This window comes from Crocodylus siamensis, chromosome 4 (assembly GCF_052110815.1).
Source record: "Crocodylus siamensis isolate JL-2025a chromosome 4, ASM5211081v1, whole genome shotgun sequence".
In the NCBI taxonomy this organism is placed as follows: Eukaryota; Metazoa; Chordata; order Crocodylia; family Crocodylidae; genus Crocodylus; species Crocodylus siamensis.
In genome coordinates this window covers 189,094,010-189,115,574 of record NC_143398.1, presented here as the reverse complement: position 1 = coordinate 189,115,574, position 21,565 = coordinate 189,094,010, and the positions used below count along the sequence as shown (strand labels likewise).

At 43.4% G+C, this 21,565-nt stretch overlaps 1 long non-coding RNA gene across 1 annotated transcript in view; it reads right to left on the bottom strand.

Annotated features, from left to right (window-relative positions):
* Window positions 1–4,054: 4,054 nt before the first annotated feature.
* The window catches only part of LOC149867342 (uncharacterized), a 196,022-nt gene continuing 178,511 nt past the window's right edge, over window positions 4,055–21,565 (bottom strand). The window contains exon 5 of the long non-coding RNA XR_016441624.1: window positions 4,055–4,812. This is a non-coding gene — a long non-coding RNA (uncharacterized LOC149867342). The remainder of the gene's footprint in view (window positions 4,813–21,565) is intronic.

Below are 21,565 nucleotides of genomic sequence, written 5' to 3'. Positions count from 1 at the left end.
ATTTTAAGTGACTTCATTTTATTCTTCTGTAAATACATACTTTGTTTAGGAATTCAATTTGGTGATATAGTCAAAATCATATAACATTGCAAAATTAAAAAAAAAGAATAAAAATCCCGTCCTAACCCTCCCCTGATGCACACTGTTTCTCTGGTGTGTTGAAACATTTATATGACTTCTTGATGTTTTAGAAGGAATCTATAACTATGCAACAGTCCAAAATACAACACAGTGATGCGACTCAGGATGGAGGCTGCTGTAGGACAGCTAAAACATTCTGGGCTCCATGAACCCTGGACTGGGGGAGGGAGAAGGAATAGGAGTGCTAATCAGAAGGCTCTGAGAGTTAGCCTCATGAAAGTGATACCTGACTGAATCTATCCCAATTCTCCCAAACAGAGGGGGATCTGAACTCTTTCTGCACAGGAGGAGGGAAAGCAACAGCCTAGCTAGAGAAAGAATGGGATAAGTAAAGACTGGTGACCCTTGCCTGGGCACATACCATTTCCCTCTGCAAGAATAGGAGACTAACTTTGCTGTACCATTTCTGAACTAGAGGAGGAAGGAACCAGAGATTCTGCAGGAGGAACCTGCAGCTAAGGTCTTAGCCATCTGATGCCCCTGGGTAGAAAAAAAGGGCTTCACACAGCTCAGACAGTGCTCGTCACAGGCTGGCTAAAACACAAGTATGGTGGGACTATCCTTATTATTTGTCTGTTATCTCTGCTCTCAGTAGCAAAGTGTCTACAGGTTTCCCTCAATTTATGCAGTAGATATGTTCCCAGGGAATGGCACATAAATAGAATTTGCATAAAGTGTACCCAGTGTAGCAGCCTTGCCTTTTGGAGCTTGGGTTGAATCACAGAATCGGAAGGGACCTAGACAGATCATCTAGTCTGAACCCCTATCCAGTCTTCTCTTGAAGATCTCCAGGGAAGGTGAGAGCACCATTTCTCTGGGAAGCCTATTCCAGGCTCTGGCCACCCTTACAGTGAAATAGTTCTTCCTAATATCCAGCCTAAACCTATCCTCCCTCAGCTTGTGCCCATTGTTCCTGGTGACTCCAAGGGGGGCCCTGGTGAACAGACTTTCCCCGAGTCCCTGCTGCTGGCCCCTGATAAGGTTGTAGGCAGCCACAACATCCCCCCTCAGTCTCCTCTTGCGGAGGTCCCTCAGGACCTCATAGGGCTGGCCATAGAGGCCCCCAACCATATGAACTGCCCTCCTCTGGACCCTCTCCAGGTTTTCCACGTCCTTCTTGAAGTGCAGCGCCCAGAACTGGATACAGTACTCCAGCTGTGGCCTGACCAGCATTGCATAGAGGGTTCCAGACTAGAAATCTTGCTCATCCACCAATCAGGAGGCAGCAAAAGGAATTAAGTCATGCCCCTTTCCCCCCGCCCCAGACTTATTGAAGACTGCAACACTCAGGTCTGGAAGACTTCAGGGGCAGAGGCATAGAGCATATAAAAGGAGCTGCGTGCCCAGGATGACCATCTATAAACTTATGGCTGTCTATAAACTTACCAAGAGGGACGAGCTATTCCCCTGAGCACTACCAGGAGTAACTAGAAATAATGGCCATAAGTTGATGGAGTATGTTCAGGCTAGGCATCAGGAAGCACTACTTCACAGTTTGATGGCTAGGATCTGGAACCAACTTCCAAGCGAAGTGGTGCTGGGCATCTTCAAAAGGAGGCTAGATAATCACCTAGCCAGGGTTGTTTGACCCCAGCATTCTTTCCTGCCCATGGCAGGGGGTTGGATTTGATGACCTGCTCAGGTCCCTTCCTACCCTACCAAATATGAAACTATGAGGGGAACACATCCGGGACAGAGATGAGAGAAGAGCAGGGCTTAGAAGAGCTGAGGAGAGCTGCTCAGCAGGACGAAGCAGTAGCCCAGAAGTGCCCCTGAAGACTTCCATCGGCAGGGAACAGTGGACGGCTCCAGTAGCTAGGCTCTCAGTGTACAGCATGGCACATGGCGTCCAAACCCTGGGAGCTGCGTGAGGTGGCTTGGGTCCGCAACCTTTGGCATGTGGCCAGAGACACGGTGTACAGGTCAGTGCACGGAGTAGGACCTTTGGAGCACTTGGGCAGCTCAGGTCCTCAACTCCCAGAATGAGGCTGGTAGCTCGGTGCAGGAGGCACTGAACAGTGTGTCCAGGAGTGGACCAAGCCTGATGGTGCACAAGGCAGCCAAGGCTGCCGACCCACAGCAAAAGGTTGAGTCCAGAGAGTCAGACGATGATCAAGATACTGAGCCAGCAGACAGGGCTGAGCCAGAGGCCTCAGAAGCCCTGTACAGTGAAGCCCTGTTCCAGGGGACAGCACCCCCCGCACCCCGAAGCCCACTGCAGGTGAGAGAGCAGCCTGGTGCAGAGGACAAGGGCCACCCTCCAGGTGTGGAAGCCATGAGTTGCAGGGAAAAGAGGATTCCCACATGGGAAGGGGATTCCCAATGGTTAGTTAAGGGCTCCTGAAACTGGAGGTCCCACTGGGAGGGCCCCCCTAAAGTTACCAGCTTCTTTGTAGGGCTTGGGAAAAGCCCAAGGGCATTGGAGTTTCCCCTCGGGGGTCAGTTTATCTCTGGGGTTCTTGCGCCGTAAGTGGTATGATGTCATGCCTTATATTGTGCAAACTCTCATGTTTGTTAATTAGTAGATGAGTAAAGTCCTAGGGCTCTGCTGTTGCTATTATTTCAACTGTTATTTATTTGTAATTATTTGTCGCTTATTTGTGGTTCACCCAGGGGGGTTACAGTGAATTTTGGGGTGGCAGCAGCCCCCCTCCCATTGCCACGGCCCACCCTGAGTGCCAGGAAGAGTCAGAAGCTGCTGCCGGCCCCAGCCTGCTCTCGTCCTGCTGCAGCCCTGGGAGTGGTGGACAATGCCTGCTTACAGCCGCGGGGCTACACCGTGCTGGGGGGTTCGGGGCACAGTACAGCCCAGCAGCTGCAACCTACTGGCATTGGCTACTCCCAGAGCAGCTGCAGCAGGGGCTGAGGTGAGTGGGGCCCTGGCCCCATGGCTCTTTCTCCTCCCCTCACCCCTCTCCTCCACTCATGACCCTTTCCCCTCCCCTCACAAACTCACAGACTTACCTGCCTGGGGGAGGGGGGAGTGTGCCTATGCCAACTATCTATTTGGTAGTAGGAGAACTATACAAGTGGCAATAACCAAGACTGTTCAGGGAGATCAGAAGGGGGGACAGTGACAAAGATCAATGCCACAAAGAGGTGAAAGAAGCTGAAACAGGGAGAAGCTAACTTTAGGGTATCAAGCAGCAGCTCTGTTAAGAGTCTACAGGTAACAAAAAAAAAATCATACTACACAGTACTTAGGCTCCTTAGAGTGCTATTGCCCAATTTAATGGAAAGCCATTTATATACTTATACCTTAGGCATACAGGGTGGATTTCCCTTTATGCTCCTCTTCGGTGCTCCTCCATAGTTCTGGCATCCACACCACAAAGCCCTGTCTTTATGTGATGTAGGCTCTCCCTCCTGCACATAACACACGTTTCCTCCTCATGCTCTGCCTTCCCCTATGCTTTAAGGCATAGGACCATATCAAAATTCACTGTTTACAATGAATTTCCATTTCACAACAGAAAGAATAAAAAGGAACTGACTATACAGCAACATCTTCTTTCCAAGCTTGTATAAGAAACATAACCTTAACCCCAGAGGACTTACATATAGAGCAACACACATGCTATTGTTCTCTCTGTTATTTAGCTCAGGCCATATCTGCTTCTTTCCCAGATGTGAAGAAGGGCAATTGAAAGGTTGCCTAACATCTCTCCTAAGAAAAGGTATTACTAAATAAAAAACAAACAAATCATTGCTTTTCATATTTTCAAATTCCTACCATAAAGTTTAATTCATGTAAAATTTAAGAGGAACGGGACAAAGAATGGTAACCTCTTTTCCTAACTCCTGTTTATTAAATTAGAAGCTAAGTGTTGGTTTGCTTTGGTTGCAGATCACATTCCATTTGGAAACATGCATATGAATGGAATTTTGTTCCAATATATAACATGTCATAGGCATGAAACCACTTTTTTCAAGAAAACGTAGCAATACTGTCTAACATTAAGTGATCAATCACAAGTGACATTGTAGTGTTTAGAAATAAGGAGTCATGAGAAACATGGAAAACAGTGTGTGAAGTTAGCAATTCTTTACCATAAAGGGCAATTGTTACAAAAATGCATGCAATTCAGAAACATTAACATTTGTTTTTGAATAGCACCCAGATTTTACTAGCATTGGCTATCCATTTCAAATAGATCATCCATCTCTAAGTGATATGCAGCCATGTCTTTTGACTTGAAGACTATAATGGCTATCAGTGCTATAATACTGAATCTCTGCTGGTTGGTGTACAGCATGCACATGACCTATTTGTGCTGCTGGTTTGGGGGCTACTGGTACACAGATGGCAGGGATCCATTCCAAGCTGGGAGTGTAACTGATGAGCCTTTGGGAGTGTAAATTGAGCAGTGGAGCTATGACTCTGCACTTCCAGCTTGGAGTATACAGGAGGGAGTCCTTAGATGGGGAGGTTTCCAGGTGGCACCTTTCTCTGCATTTGCCTGTCCTCAGGCACCTCCACAAAACATGTTGGCACTGTGGCTGTGGCACTAGCAGTTCTCCCTGCAGGACTCAGGGTTCTTGAATGCATGTGCACATCACACTGTATGTGTGTGTTGTTGAAGATTTTCCCAGAAAGTCTTAGCATTTCAAATGAACCCCTCGCCATACCCTGAGAGAGAGGATCGTGGGTGAGATGTCCTGTGGTTTGACCTGGTAGGAGAGAGAATTTTTAAGAATATAAGAAATGCCAGACACTCTACAACTCAATAGATGTAGTACTTCATGAGTGAGAAATCAAAACTATTTGATCTGATGGGTTGCATATCTGAATGATTAGAGACTGATTTCATATTTGAATTTGCAAACTGAGATACCATTTAGAATTTGATAGTATGAAGGAGAAAAAGGATAAATGTGATTCAGTACTTCTGAATGTACTCACTGGTTCAGATCCAGAATTATGAAGAGTGGCATTTCATTATTGTATTTGTGCTAAACATTGGAAAGAATAGCAAAATGTCCTTGCCAGTGAGAAGTCATTGAACTGGCATATCACATAGAAGTTTCTTATTCAAGAACTTAAGATACCAAAGGATTCTCTGATCTAGACATCTTGAAATTTATGTCTTCCCAAGTATAATTAAAGTGTTTGTCTGCCCTAATCTATTAAAGGTTGCCTTCCTACAGTGCCAGTTATGAACTAATCAGAAAGGAAATCTGCCAAATAGAATACTTGACTATTTTCTTGTGTCTTGGCAAAAAAGTATTACCACAAGCACTTGGAAGAAACACAAGTTATGTTTAGTATTGTATTTGTTCAGACAAAAAAGGTTGATGCCTTTTAGCAATCACACATCTGATCACCTATATTTACTCCATTGTGCTTTGGATAGCTAATATTGCCCTTAAACATCTCCAGAGTCATGTTTTCTTTTTTCTTTTGTTTAATAAACACAAAAATAAAATGATGCGTTTATGTAGTAGAACAATTAAACTGAAGAGGAGAGAATCTCAGGGGAAACAAATGAAATCTAAAAATTGGCTCACATCCCAACCTATGCCTGGTACGGTGCAGGCTGGGTGTTTGCAATGCTATCGTCATGTCCTCACATCTGGAATCTGTTTTAAACTAGTTGACCCTGTTTGTACAGACTATTCTAATAACTGGGGACTGGTGGTTCCCAAGGACATGTTGGCTGTGTCCTCATTTCCTTATGTCATAGCTCCTGTGCCCAGGAGTTGTGTAGAATCTATTCTAAGCCAATTGTGATTTCCCTTTGTCTAGAGAAATCCTCAAGTGGCCAGTTAATCCAGCTTTAGTGCTGCTACAGATGCAGGAAATCAGTTAGATGGGCCAATACATCTAACAAAAACAGGTACAAGATTAAGTGTGTTTAATGCAGAGAAAGAGCAGCACTGTAGCCAGAACACTAGATAAATAGATTATAGGGATATTCATAGCATAGAAAAAAAATCCATCAAACAAACCTTTTTCCCCCCCCGAGTTTTAGGTGATAGTGACCTAATGCTCACAAGATTAAAGTGTGAAGGATAGATCCTTTGCGTGGCTCCAATTCAGGAAAGCAGATTTTGTATGTGTTTTTTTTTTAACAAAACAAAAACAAACCCACAGTACTAAACAACTATTACAAAACAACTATGGTCTATTTGCTAGGCAAAGTGAGATTTCCAGAGAACTGCACAACCAAATTGGGAGATTAAATCTTATATCAGTTGTCAAACCATTTAGAGACAAAAATGCAGTCTGCAGAATATATGCATATTTGTTTTGTTTTGCTATCAGTATTTTAATAGCTAAGAAACAGGAAAAAAAGTCATATGATGCAATCTTATATTTAATCAGAGATCAGACTAATCTACCACTGTTTTAGAGACATGCAAGATCATTCTTTAGACATGTTGCATTTGCTCACAGAAAAAAACACTTTCCTCTTGGTGCATATAAGTCTTGGTTTCTGCCCTGTCTCTCCTCAGCCCAGGAAGGTTTAAACACTATAGGCAGAATCTGTACAGATCCCTCCTTCAGGGCATCATCTATCAATTGTACTAGCTACCTTTAATATATTACAAAATAAAACCTTTCAACAGTTACTTTTGCCCTTGAAGTAGCAACTTTCTTACCAGTACTTCACTGCTTCAGTCAGCCACCAATCTCATTTCTCTTCCTGTTCTTGAAGTCTTCAGTCCTCACCTGGCTTGCTTCAACCCCCTTGCTCTTAAAGGGCAGACTACACTCTTACAAGAAGTCATAATAAAACTGTACAGAATGCATATTTTACATAACTTGTTTTTAGCTGGACCCAATTCTGCATTCCTTTCACAAAAATGTGTGGACCTTTTTATATTTATAATGTACAGATTTTGATAAAGCGTTGGCATATGCACATATACAGTTACATTTCTTGAAAACCCACCATACAGATAGCAGTCATTAAATCATGTAATGAACTATTGATAAAAGGACTAGATTTTAAACAGGATTTTTTTGTGCCTAAAGATACAGATGAGCATTTCTGAATAATCAATTAGACACTAAATCAAATGGTAATTAGGTACCTAGGGCCAAATTAAGAAGAAAAATAAAGAAGGTAGGTGCTTAAATTGGAGTTAAGAAGAGCTAAGACATCTAAATCCACAATAGTGATCCAGAAAGACTCTTACTCAGCTGCTAGCTTACCCTGGAGGCATCTAAACCTGCTGGTTCCACAGTTTTCAACCTTAAAGTTGTTTCTAGGCTTGCCCAGAAACACCTCAGTTTTGACTATACCGAGAAGCTCAGTGTCTAACTGTCATTTAAGCCCAATCAATTTATTAGATAGTCTTCTGCCTATCATTCCCTTAAGGATGCTTTAGGTGCTCACAGAGCATGCCTAATACATCAGGCTCCATATAAAATGCAATAGTAGCAGCCATTTTTTAACTGAGGACTTGGAGAGGTAGGCTTGTTGCCATTTATCTGATGCTGATTTGAGCATCCCTTCTCTGCCTTAATGCAGATATAATGCGGCACTGTAGTCCTTGTGATGTGGCTTCAGGCTGTTCTTGGGTTAACAGGACACTTGTCATCCATTCTGTTAAAGGTCCCCACTCCCTCCCCCCCCTCACATGCACACACACACGCGCACACACACACACACTCTTACTATAAAAGTTACAGAAAAAGGGCAAAGACAAGAAATAAACATGAGGATGACTCCGTAGATTATTGCTTTTGGGCACTTACATGTGCATGACGGAGCACTGGGTCCCATTCAGTGATATAGGTACTTACTATAGTTTTTATCTAATGGATATTTCATGTTAAATAGATAAAAATGCTTTGACGCATGGACTAGAAGCTAGAGTTAAGTATAGACATTGCAGTTTTATGGGTATCAGTGTTCAGAAGCTAATCTATTCCTGTAACAGAACAGAACTTGGGTGCACACAGATTTGTTTAAAAATGGCAGAACCAGGTCTAAGATAGACCTGGATCAAGGTGTACTCAAATTTAATTGATTTAGGTTAGACCAATGCTTGAACTTTTGTACTAGATCCCCTATCAATTCACATTAGGTTCTTGTCTGCCAACATCCCAGGCTCCTTTGCAGGCCCCTGCTAGCCCCCTGTAACAGGGAGCTGCACTAGCACTTGCCAAGTGCCCAGCCAGCCCTGCCCTGGGCTCTCACAGAGCTGGGTCAGCACAGTGGCTGATGCTCTGGGTGGAGGGAAGGGGAAAGAAGGGTGCTCCACCATGCTCTGCAGCCCAGTGGGTCCCTGGGTGAGTGTGCAGGCACAGTACCAGGGAACAGACTGGAATACAAAAACCTGTGACTGATGTTGATAAGGGAGGGAGGAAAGCATGCTCCACCATGCCCTGCAACCCAGTTGGGCTCTATGGTGCTGTGCCTGCTGCACTTGCTCTTGCATACCCACCCAGGCCATACCTCCACTATCTAGGTAAGTTCTTTTTCATATGTAAACTACAGGTATCTGTTGCTGCAATTTAAGCCCATACTGTCCTTGTGGACATAGATAATGATTGATAGGAGCCCATTTTATAAAATCCTTTTAGTACTTGAATACCGCTATCAAACCTTTATCAATCTTTTCTTCTCTAAATGATGTTATCCCATATTTTATATACTACTAATCATTTTTTGTTGTTTTCTTCTGGACTTTGACTGTATGCCCATATACTTCTTGATGTACAGTCCCATAAGTGGGCACAGTACTGTAGGTGGACCTTTACCACTGCTGAATCAAGTAGAAGAATCATTCCTGCGACTTTGATGCTGAACTTCTGTTAGCATATCACAGGAACTTATTAGCTTTAATACTCAATTTGTGATTCCCTGTAACTTCCTAAGTCCTTTTCAGCAGGATTGCAATGTATCTAATTTTCCGCAATGTTGTATGTGTTCGCTGGATTGTTTTTTCCTAAGTGTGGTACTTTGCATTTGTCTTTAGTAAATTTCATCCTTTTTATTTCAGTCAGTCTTTCCACATTTATCAATGTCAACCTGAATCTTCAGCCTTGCCTCTAAAGTGCATGGTATCCCCCAGCTTAATGTCATCTCCAAGTTTACATTTCAGACCATAGTGCCTTAGCACTGTCTCTAGGCAGCTCGACAGTCACATCCTGGCTTTTGTGAATCCCACAGCGAGGCACTGATCTCAAGGTTCTGAACTCTATTCTGGGGGCTAGGAGCCTAAAAGTTGTGCATTGAAACAATCAGGATTGCAGTCACTACATTTCCCTTCAGCCCCTAGACAGTTTTGTAAATGTCCAACAGCAGCCATCTGCATCTTTGGGCACCTGAGCACCTTTACATTTACTTTTAGTTATATTATTGATACATTTTAAAATGATATACTAGGATTATTATAATGAGAATTATGCATTAGATACACAGAGCAAATTGCACAGTTTGGACTATTGTTTATAGATCTATATTTGCAGTTGTGGATGGTTCTTGACAAAACAGATAGCCAGGTATGTATAATGGAACTATATTAGGGATCCAGTTCTAAAATTATTCAGTGAATGTCAAGAACCATTTGGAGCTGGGATTTTGGTCTGGATTTTCCTCATGATAAGACTCTTCCCTCAACTCCAGACCAAGCGTATTTGGGCCTTTGTTTTTTGTGCTTATACTTTTTTTTCCCTTGAAGTAATAATAACTGCTGGAACCAATTAATACAATTTCCCTTAAGTGCCCCTTAAGTTCAATATTTAGATGCCTAAGTTACCTGCTTTGCTTGTCAGTAATTATAAATGCAAGTTTCACCAGCAATAAAGAGTCAGATTCTGAAAATCTGGGTCTAGCTCTTTATCCCTGTTTGTAAATAAACATGTATTTACACATGTTAATTTTTTTTTGATGGTTCACTGACTGGGAGTAAATGGAATATTCTTAAAGTAGTTCTACTACTATCATAAGAACCACCATCTTGCTCAGTTGTGATGCCTGCTTGTAGAAGGTTAGAAACTGCATTCACACTTTTTCTACTGTCCTTCTGGACTGAAGAAACACACATTAAATATTAGAAAAATGTTTCAGGATCATATTTTTAAAGATTGAAGTACTAGAAGAAGCAGGTAGATAGATACCTTAACACTTTTGAAATTACACTATGAAAATCTCTCAGCTGTTGTAGTGTCTAAATCCCTTATAGATCTACCATAAATGAATTAGAAGCTTATGTCCCTTTTTAAAAAATGACTTGAATGCTTTTGAAATTTCTACCCCAAATTCAATTTTCTGGCTGATATATTGCTCATGCTGTGATGTGTCATGCTCCTATTGAATATCTATGCTTTAATTTCAGGTTTTTTTTCTTTAATCTGACACTCATTTTATTATTTCCTGCTGATAATTCTGCTAACCCTGCTCTCCTATAGTCCCTTTGCATGGCTTACATTACCTTAGAGCTTGGTACATTCAGATGCTTTGATTATTATAGAATTTTGTCCTTCAGAAAGTCAGATGTGTTTGGTAATGTTTATTTTACAAAGTGTTGCTAAATCCCATGGGTTTGAGCTTGACTTGTTCAAGGGACAAGGTAATGATGTTGAAAATGATTCCATTGTGCCAGCTAAGTAGTAAGTAGTAGATTAATCAATCTTCAAAGCATGCTAAGAATGTTAAAATCTGCTAATACACGTGCTTTAATTAACACTACCATGAAACCAAAATAAACATGGAGGGCCTTTTCAATTTTGAAAGCTTTCTAAAATTTACAAAACAACAATATACCAATCATTCTCACCCTCCCTTTCAAAAAAAATCAGGATTCTTTCAAATATTAATGCCAAATATGAGTTGGAAATACTGTTGCTCTTTTTATGATCAGAAACTGAGGTACACTCAGCCTGATTAACCCGGACACTTGGATCCACCTTACAAGCTCTGTCCTTTGAGTTAACAGGGTAACTGATTGTTATAATAAGTGACTGTATTTCACATGGCCTAGCACTAGCAGGAAACAAGAAGCTCAATCAGTGATTGACAGATAAATGCTTACAGTGGAGAAAAGGTAAAATTCAGGGCTTTGGGATCCACTCTAGGATTTAAAGGAGAATGTGTTCTTGTGAGGAACAGGTCTTTTGCTAATTTCCCCAAACCTTTCTGACGTGTCCCCTCCAATCTTTCTGTGAATAAGCCCTAATCCAGTCCTATAGCTCCTTATCTGAGTCCCGTTCTCCTTTTTTAGCTGCTCCAAGTATCCCACCCCTCTTCAAGGTCTTCAATCATGGCCACATCTACCTACACACTATCTTTTCTCAATAACTCCTAATCCCAATCTCCCTAGATGATTACTCATCCAATGTCATTCCCTCTCTTATTCCCTAGTTTACTGCATTTCAAAGACCCAAATCTCCTACCTGCCCAGACAGTCACAGTCCTTGTACTCCATATGTTGTACTGCCTGATCCCTGATGTCCAGATTTCCTTGTCCCTGAAAATGGGGTCATAGTGGAAAGTGGCAGTCTGTTTTAAGTAGCATTAAATACTACATGCATAGGAAAAGTCAGGGATTAGACTGCGTATGGGCACCTAGGCTAGGGACAGACATTCAAACAGCTGAAGCTTGAATTGATTCAATCCTTGCAGGTCAGTCTAACCTGGCTAGGCTAAACCTGTTTGTAACCACACAGACATCCCCCTCTGGACTGAAAAAAAATGCAGGCACATGCTTTCAGTGGCTCAGACTAGAAGCTGGGGAGTGCTAGAGCAGCCATCCCTTCCCTTCTACCAGGCTGAGCTGAGTGGAGCATGGCCAGGTACTGGCAGGATGCTCAGAGTTATGAGACCCCACCCTACTCCTGAGCAGCCTGGCGGGGAGCTGCTAACACAGTGTTTATTACCCCTAACTCAGTGTTTATCAGCTCATTAAGAAAACAACAGCCTTTTTCCATTAGTTCAAGCTCTTCTTAAATAGCTTTTCCAAGGAAGGAACAGAGGGACATTACCTGTCCATTGGCTCCAAAAAGCCCTAAGCCGACACTGTCCTGTCTGTCCCATTTCCCATAGCATGGACTGTAGCCAGCATGTGGTCTGCTAGCTAATGCTGAGAGGTGTCTGTGTACGGCAGAGTGGAGGGAGGAATCCCTGCTTCAACAGGGAGTGGTGAGGGGGAGATGGGAGCAGGAGAAAGCCAGGTAGACCCTGCTGTATGTGCAGTCTCTGCCAGAACTGCAGCCAGGGAGCAAAGGGGAGGGGTCAGCCCAGCTGTCTGGAGCAGAGAGCACAGACCAGCCCATAGAGCATGCCAGGATGCTGGGGGACTTCGATTAAACTTAAACCAGGAAGGGGTCTAGGACAGACATTGTGTAAAACAGTTTGACCCAAATCAGTTAAGTCTGATACTACATTCAACCAGGCTTATCTCAAACCAGTTTCAGCCATTTTTGTGCACTGAACATCTGTTCTGTTGCAGGTTTAAACCAGTTTCTAATCACTTAAACCACTTTACGTGTAATATCTGTCCCTAGCTTTTATGGTAAAAACTGTTGCAAGCAAGTTGTATTTATCCAGTGAGAAAATTTAACCAGTGAGAAAATCCAAACTTACCACGGGATAATAATACTCAATCAAGGATTTAAAACAATTTTAAACTTGGCTAAACCTGCCTCCACTGGCAGAATTGAGTAACCATGATTAGGGCACTTAGTCATATTTTGCTTTTACAATTACTTTGAGCACTCTCACTTCCTTCGCAAAGTTCAGAGATCAGCTCTCACTCCCACCCAGTCTCAACCAGCGGTGCATCTCAGTTAGCATAGTGCACATTGCTGTTAGATGAGGTAATAATTTTGGGTGATACTTATTGGGCTAATTAAATAATGTCATTAAAACAATGTTTGTATCTTGCATACACAGTATAAGAGTGCTCACTTCAGCAAAGTTACTCATATGTGCATAGGAATGACCTTAATAGAGTTGATTTCACAGATGATTTTGCAATGCTGGGTGGGAAACTATCAACATCCGTTCAACAGCCAGGGCAACAGATGGGCAAAATTCTTCAAGGAAATTCTGTCATTTTTTTCATTCAAAATCTTGTTCCTAAAAATGTTTTCAGCTGCAATTAATAGTGCTTAGACACCTAATTATCTAATTGCACCCACATATGAGATACCTAAGCATCTAAAAGACTCTAATTGCACCCATGGGTATTTGCACCTGTAATTTTGCAACTGCAAAAAGGGAGGCCAATTTGAGGCTAGCCTGGAAATCAGGCCACATGTGCCAACCAGCAATTGCATTACTCACCCTGCTGTACTTTTTATATTTTTTACTGAAACATTTAACAAGGAAGAAAAAAAATCATTGGTATGTATGGTTTTGTATAAATTGCTTGAATCTTTCTTTCAGCAGTATCCTAGAGAGAGCCATATGATAAGCAGTTGTATATATAGTAATTGCCACATAAATACATCATCAATCATAAACATTTTAAATTAATTCATTAATCATAACAGCAGTGTGCTTGTTTCCAAGGATCAACTATTAATGGCAATCAAAGGCTTCTATAACTGCAGGAAGCTCATGCCATGCTATATTGTTACACCTTCAAGAGGAGTAAATAAAACAAGAAAGCCTTGCTCTCTTGAAAGATAACTATTAAACTGAGTTCTGATCTTTGTCTGCAGTTTATAAGGCCACTGGGAGCACAGGCAGAGTCTTTCACCAACTAATCTGAACAACCCCCATCATAAAGTATCCTACTCTTCTCTTTAGAAGGATAGTGCCTGTTAACCACAAAATAAATGCCTATATAGTAGGGCTCTGCGAAGCTTCGGTTGCTGAGTTGATTTGGCAGAAATTCAACCTGATTCAGTGGCTGAATCTCTGAATCAAATCAGTTGACCCGTTAATATCTCTGAATCAAATAGGAACCCTCCACATTGATTCAGAGAGATTTGGAGAGATTCAATGATTCTGACGGATACAGCTTTTATATTTTTCACCTATAACCATGTGAATCAAATATTCTTTTCTTGCAAAGCAGTTGAGAGAAACCCAGGATTTCCTATTTTTCTGTGGGAACTAATTTATTTTATTAACAAGGACATTTCACTTTGTGCTAGTATCTTTTCATGGTGCACATGGAAGAATTTCATATGAACTACTAAGTTTAGTATATTGGAAGATGAGATTCCCACCCTCCACCGCCCCTCCACATTTAACATGGGGGAAAAAAAACCCTACCTAAAAATTAAAATGTGGGGGCACTGTTCTGCTTTGACTCTGGGGTTGGGGGCTATAGCCACAGCCACAGCTCAAGCCACAGCTGATGCCTGCCCCTCACTGCCTCTGCACTCCCACCACTGCTTCCCCACAGTCTGGAGCCCCAGCTGCCCTGAGTCTCACTATGAGGCTGCTTCTCCCCTGTCTCTACTTTCCTCTTCTTCACTCCTCCTTATTTTTGCTCTATGCTAGCAAGCTAGCAATCTCTATGCTGCAGCCTGGAGCATGGAACGCATGCTCCAGCCCAGCCCTGTAATGACAGTTCTGGCTGTGTGCTGCTGCTACAGGGCCCAAGCTGGAGCTGTGCACCATGCCCCAGGCTACAGCAGGGATAGAACCTGACAGAGCAAGAGGTAAGTAGGAGTAGAGGGGCAGGCAGAGGGTAGAGACTTTGGAGGGAAAACAGGAGGAATGGGAGGTTGGGACCCAAGGCTGAAGGGGCAAAAATGGCATGGAGAGGGGAAGATGGAGGAGGAGGGGGAAGACAGGGGAGTGGGGAAGGGGATCAGGGTTCAGTACTTGGACCAGTGCTTTCCAGCATGTTCATCAATGATTTAGATTTAGGTATTAAAAGTGAACTAGCAAAGTTCACTGACCTTACCAACTATGGGGGAGCATAATCAAGCATGAGAATGGGCTGGCAATACAGGTCAACTTGGAAAGGCTCGTGAGATGGGCAGACCTCAGCCTGATGTTGTTTAATATGTAGAAATGTCAAGTGTTCTATCTGGGGAGAAATAATACACAACACACTTACAGGCTTAGCAGTACTGTGCTTGCTAGTACCACATCTGAATGAGACCTGGGTGTCATGATAGATAACAAAATGAAAATGAGCCACTGTGGAGGATCTAGCCATGCCACCCAAAGTAAAACTGTAGTCATAGTTTCATAGTTAGTTTCATAGTTAGGAGGGTTGGAAGGGACCTGAGCAGATCATCAAGTCTGACTCCCTGCCATGGCAGGAAAGCATACTGGGGTCAGACGACCCCAGCAAGGTGATTGTCAAGCCTTGTCTTAAAGACCCCATGGTAGGAGCCAGCACCACTTTGCTTGGAAGTTGCTTCCAGATCCTAGCTGCCCTGACAGGGAAGTAGCGTCTCCTGATGTCTAATCTGAATTTACCCTCTGCCAGCTTGTGACCATTATTTCTAGTCACTCCTGATAGTGCTCAGGGGAACAGCAATGCCTGCTGATCCCCTCTGACTAGTTTGTAACAGGCCACTAGATCCCCCTCAGCCTTTTCTTATGCAGGCTAAACAGGTTCAGGTCCCCTTAGCCTCTCCTCGTAGGACCTGCCCTGCTGCCCCCGATCATGCGAGTGGCCCTCCTCTGGACCCTCTCCATGTTGCCCACAATCCTCTTGAAGTGCGGACCCCAGAACCGGATGCAGTGCTCCAGCTGCGGCCTTCCCAGTGCCACATAGAGGGAGAATATCACCTCCCTGGACCTGCTTGAGATGCATCTGTGGATGCATGACAAGGTGCAGTTGGCCTTCCTGACTGCATCCCTACACTGCCAGCCCATGTTCATCTTGGAGTCAATGATGACTCCAAGATCCCTTTCTGCCTCTGCACTGATGAGAGGGGAGTTCCCCAGCCTGTAGGTATGGTGCTGGTTCTTCCAGCTCCCCAGGTGCAGCACCTTGCACTTGTCAGTGTTGAATCCCATCCTATTCTCATCCGCCCACCCCTGTAACCTGCCTAGCTCCGATTGTAGCCTATTCCTTCCTACTAATGTGCCCACATCCCCCCACATATTAGTGTCATCAGCAAATTTGAACAGGGTGCTTTTTACCCCCTCATCCAAGTCACTGATGAAGATGTTGAACAGTGCGGGCCCGAGGACCGAGCCCTGCAGAACCCAATGCCCACATCCCTCTGGGTCAAAAATGACCCCTCCACCACCACTCTCTGGGTGTGGCCCTCCAGCCAGTTTGTGACCCAATTGACTGTGTAGGTGTCAACACCACAGCCCCCCAGTTTCTTAATGAGAACAGGGTGAGAAACAGTGCTGAAGGCCTTCCAAAAGTCCAGAAAGATTATGTCCGCTGCTACCCCTGCATCTAAGAATTTGGTGACCTGGTCGTAGAAGGCCACCAGGTTGGTCTGACAGGACCTGCCTCTAATGAACCCATGTTGGTTGCCCCTAAGCATAATCTCCCCTGCTGGCCCCTCGTGGGTATGTGCCAGAATAATTCTCTCAAAAAGCTTACCCAATATCGAGGTAAGACTAACTGGCATATAGTTTCCTGGGTCCTCCTTCCTCCCCTTTTTTGAAGATGGGGACCACATTGGCCCTCTTCCAGTCCTCTGGCACAACACCAGAGCACCACAAGTGCTCGTGAAACCATGCCAGGGGTCCCACAATGATCTCAGCTAATTCCCTCAGCACTCTGGGGTGGAGATCATCCGAACCAGCTGATTTTAATACATCCATTCCCTCCAGAAGTTTCCTGACTAGATCCTCCCTGACCCTTGTCCTAGGTGCGCCTCCCCTGGGGCCTGAGAGGGGCCTGGTGAGGGGGCTGATTTGGTCCCTGCTCAGGAAAATGGAGGCAAAGAAGAAATTAAATAGGTTAGCTTTGTCGTCTGGTGTGATGACCAAATTTTCTAGCGTGTCTTGCAGGGGCCCCACGTTACCCGGTATCTTCTTTTTGCCCCCTATGTATTTAAAAAAGGACTTCTTGTTGCCCTTGATCCTGGAAGCTAGTCCCAGTCTTTTCCTCTGAACCAGATAGTCTCCTTTAAATTTTCTTGCCATGACCAATCAAATGGATATAATCCTGGGAGATAAAGTTATTGTTAATTTCTGAAACTTAGAAGGTTGACTCCTCTTCACAGGGTTCCTTCATACTCAAACCCTGTTCTTACCACACCAGATGTTTCAGGGTTGATCTCATTAGTGCTCCCTTGTGGAAGTCATAAGTTCTATGCTGTATTGCTTAATGTTCATGCAGCTGATCCCCTGCCATCAGCTTCTTGTCCTGTTCTTCCCCTCACAGGTCACAGATATACAATCAGACAATTTCCTCCTACCCTGATCCTTCAGGGAGGGGTTATCTTGGGCCAACACCACAAACTCATGTTTTAACTCAGTCTTGCTTTCTGCTCCTCATAGATCTCTGGGATGAATCCCTGCATGCACCAAACTCAAATTCACCAGGTTGGATGTGGCAGCTCTGCTGTCATCCCTACTCTGCCAGTAAGCTCCTCAGTGTACTATTTTGTCAGTGCCACAGCTCTGGGCTTCCCTGAGATTCTTGTAGCACTGCTCCCCTCACCGGAGGAGAGCTGACTGCTCAGCCAGCTCTTTTAAATTCCTGCACCAATCAGCTGTGCACCCAGCTGCAGCATCCCATTTGCTGCTTTGCTGGCTCTTACATCTGATTGCTTTAAATAGCATTCGGGAATTCTGGCATGACTTTTCCCTCATCCGAGCTTGCCACCACAGTAAGTTTCCCTTTTTCCTTTGGTTTTTTTTGGTGCTTCATGACAGGGTAGGCTCACTGCCCTGTCACAGCCACTAATGTGATGCTGTAGCTGGAAGAGTTAATCAAACACTGGCATCCATCTACTGAGGCATTTTGAGTAAAGCTAAGGATGTCATCCTCCCTCTCTACTAAGCTTTGGTGAGGCTGCAGCTGGAGTACTGCATCCAGTTCTGGGTGCTGCACTTCAGTAAGGATGTGAAGCTTGAAAGAGTCCAAAGGAGGGCTACACACATGATTAGAGGCCTATAAACCAAGTCATATGAGGAGAGGTTGAAAGACTTGGGATTCAAGGCTTCTCAGCCAGGAGAAAAAAAGACTTGGGAGGACTTGGTTGCAGCCTATAAGTGTATCAAAGATACATTAGGGTTTGGGGGAGCATATATTCACCAAGGCCCCCCCAGGGGAGGGCAAGAAATAATGGGCACAAGCTGATTGCTTCAGGCTAGACATAAGGAAAACCTTCTTTACAAGTTGAGTACTGAGAGTTTGGAACAGGCTCCCCCACATAGGTGGTACAGTCATTCACCCTGGTGATCTTCAAAAAGTGTTTTGATGCCCATCTTTCTGGGGTCATCTGATCCTAGCAGTCTTACCTGCCTCAGTGCAGGGGGGCTGGACCTGATGATCTATAAGGTCCCTTGTAGCTCCTAACAATTATGGATCAGGAACCTGAGGCTGTGGGAGATAGGCACAATAGGAGTGGGGGGCAGATGGCAAGGGGCAACCTGCCTACCTCTTTCAGTGCCTGCCCCATCACCTCAAAACTGCTTTCCTCTGCCACTATCCCCTTTCCTACTTATCTCCCATTGTTCCCGCCACTGCCTACCTGCTTACTGCCCCCCATCACATTCCCTAATACATTTCCCCACCACTTGTCCCTATTTCCTGCCCTTCCAACTGTCCTACCACCTGCAGTGGTGGGGGGAGGGAGGGAGAAGTGAAGATGATCCTCCAGTAATTAGATACCATACATGGAAAATTATAATAAATATATACGTTTCTCAGGTGTAGAATATAATTATTGGAGGACTGTCATGTCTTTGGGTATCATCTTGTATTTGGGTAATATTTTCATCACTTGGCCCACTGGATGAATCCTTTTTTTCCCCATACAAAGATACATTCTCCTTTATGAAACTGATTTGATTTTGCCTAATTGGAACACTCCCCCTCCTTTTTTCTCCCCCCCCCCAGAATGAAAAAAAGCACGAAGTTATATTTTTCCCCCTAAACCCACCATATGTTTTGGTTTATCTCATACATGCTGCAGATTTTTTCATGGTTAATTGTGCACAAAGGAAATTCCTTGGTTTGGAATTCCTCAGTCACTTGTGCACCACACAGAACCTTTGGACCATGTGAAGAAGCTGTACATAGAACAAAGAATTCTGTGTATGTGGACAGTGAGTCCATGCTCACTGAGGCCAATGGAAATCTGTCTTCACTTCAGTGTATTAAATTCTCAGATTAACTGGTCACAATCACATCTCAAAAAATGAAGCACAGGCAGGCTATGATGTTACTGCATGTGCCACTTCTGCACTCTGAAGGACACCCTTTTTTGTATGAATATTTGTTGGTGTGTGAAGAAAGTCATCTCAGAATAATCACAGATTACTCTGAAAATAATCACAGATTGGATGACAGCCACTGGAAATGACAGAGTGATACTACCCACTGGTTGAGTCACTTAATGTAACATTAAAAACATGAACTGTGCTGTGTTCATGGACATGGTTTTGTTTCTTGTTTTTATAGACTTGAGACACAGTCCAAAGTAAAACCTTTTTGCGTGATGTAGAATAATGAGAAAGGAAGAAAAATCCATATATCCTGCAAGAGCAATTTCTAATAAAAATATTCGCTTTCTGCAAAGGAAAATATTTCTTTAGAAGATGTGATAATGATTATTATAGGCTGCTACAGGTATGGAAATATTGCCTGAAACAAAAAGATGAGCAAATATTATTTCCTCCTACCTATTCTGAAAATGGAAAACCTACAAAACCAGTCTGTAAAGAGTATTAGAAAAATAATATTTCATTTAGTCTTTCCTTTAGTATAATATGGACTGAATTTTAGGTGGTATATATGAATTCCCATGTATTTTTTGTGTATACACAGTCCAGTTACTCGATTATTCAAAAAAAAATTAGATAAAGAGCTAAATACTCAGACTGGCTGAAAAAAATGTTATCAAACCTGTTTGTCACATACTTGCTGTTAAAAAAATGTATCATCTCTGGGGGAAAAATAACTGTGTTAAAATAATAGTTTTGCCTCAAATATGATTTTAAAAATGTTACCACCATTTTTCTCTGTTGGGTAAGTTTTCTAGATAAATTATATATCCCAAGATGCGCTACAAAAGAGCAGCAACTACATAAATGGTGGTGATATAGAGATGATTTCTTTGACCAGGAGAAGCCCTGATCACCTGATGGCAGACTACCATGCTCTGGGGAGTATGCTAAAGGAGATAGGCACACAGGTGATTTTCTCTTCTATCCTACCAGTGAGTGGACGTGGAAGACGGCATGAAATGTGCATCATGGAGACCAACTGGGAGCTTTGCGAATGGTGTCTTGAGGCGGGCTTTGGCTTCCTCAACCATGACCGGCACATCATGACAAGAGACATGCTCGGATGGGATGGGCTCCACCTTTCCCCTAAAGGTAAGCATGTGTTTTCTTCTAGGATGGCAGACCACTTCTGGCGGGCTTTAAACTAGGCTCATTGGGGGAAGGGCAAGACAGGGGTGGAGGAATCATCGGACTGCCAGACAAAGCAACACCCACAAGTACAGCCCAGCCTACACCGATGAGCAAAACTTATACACAGGTAAGCGACAGGGGCCAGGGCAATGCTGTGATTAGGGGCCCAGTATGTACCCTAATCTTTTGCATGTATCACAGTCCTCTGGGCTGGAAGCTTGTGTGAACTGTAAACCATCTGAAGTCAGAATTTCTTCCTATGTTTTTGAAATATTTGTATAGCATTATCTGTCATCATCATCAGTAATTCCCTCCTGGTTGAGGATGATCACTCCCATGGGTCAAGTAAAGGGTTGTATATGAGGTCATTGATGGATAATAAAGCTGATCCTAGAGCTACAGGCTCTGGCAGACATGATAGGTGGTGAATAAAGGAAGGGTCGGACTTTGTATTTCTTAGTCTTGTTTCCTTTCCTTTCATTTCTGTCATTTTTCTGCCTCCAGGGTGAGACAGTTTTTCTCAAAGTGAGACGTACCTTTTCTCCAAAGTCATTGCCATGTAGCCCTGGCCTGGGCTAATTTTTCCAAGTTTGTCAAGTCAGTGCCACATGTCTTAATGTTTTCCTTGATAGCGTTCTTAAAGTGTTTCTTCTGCTCCCATGTGTCCCTTGTTCTTGGCTGAGTTAGGATTATAGCAGTTGTTTTGGTAAATGTACATCAGACTTATACACAAAATGCCCTGTTTACCACAGCTGATGTTGAATAATCAGTGCTTCCATACTGGTGGTATTAGCATTGGTGAGGACACTGGCATTTGTCCAATGATCCTCCGACTTTATGCCAAGGATCTTCCATAGTAGTGCTGGTGATGGCATTCCAGGCTTTTCAGATGTTTCCTGTAGGAAACCCAAGCTTTATAGCTGTAGAGAAGAGTTGAGGTTACCACAGCCTTATATAGTAGCAGTTTTGGTTGAGTCCTCATTGAACACATGATGATT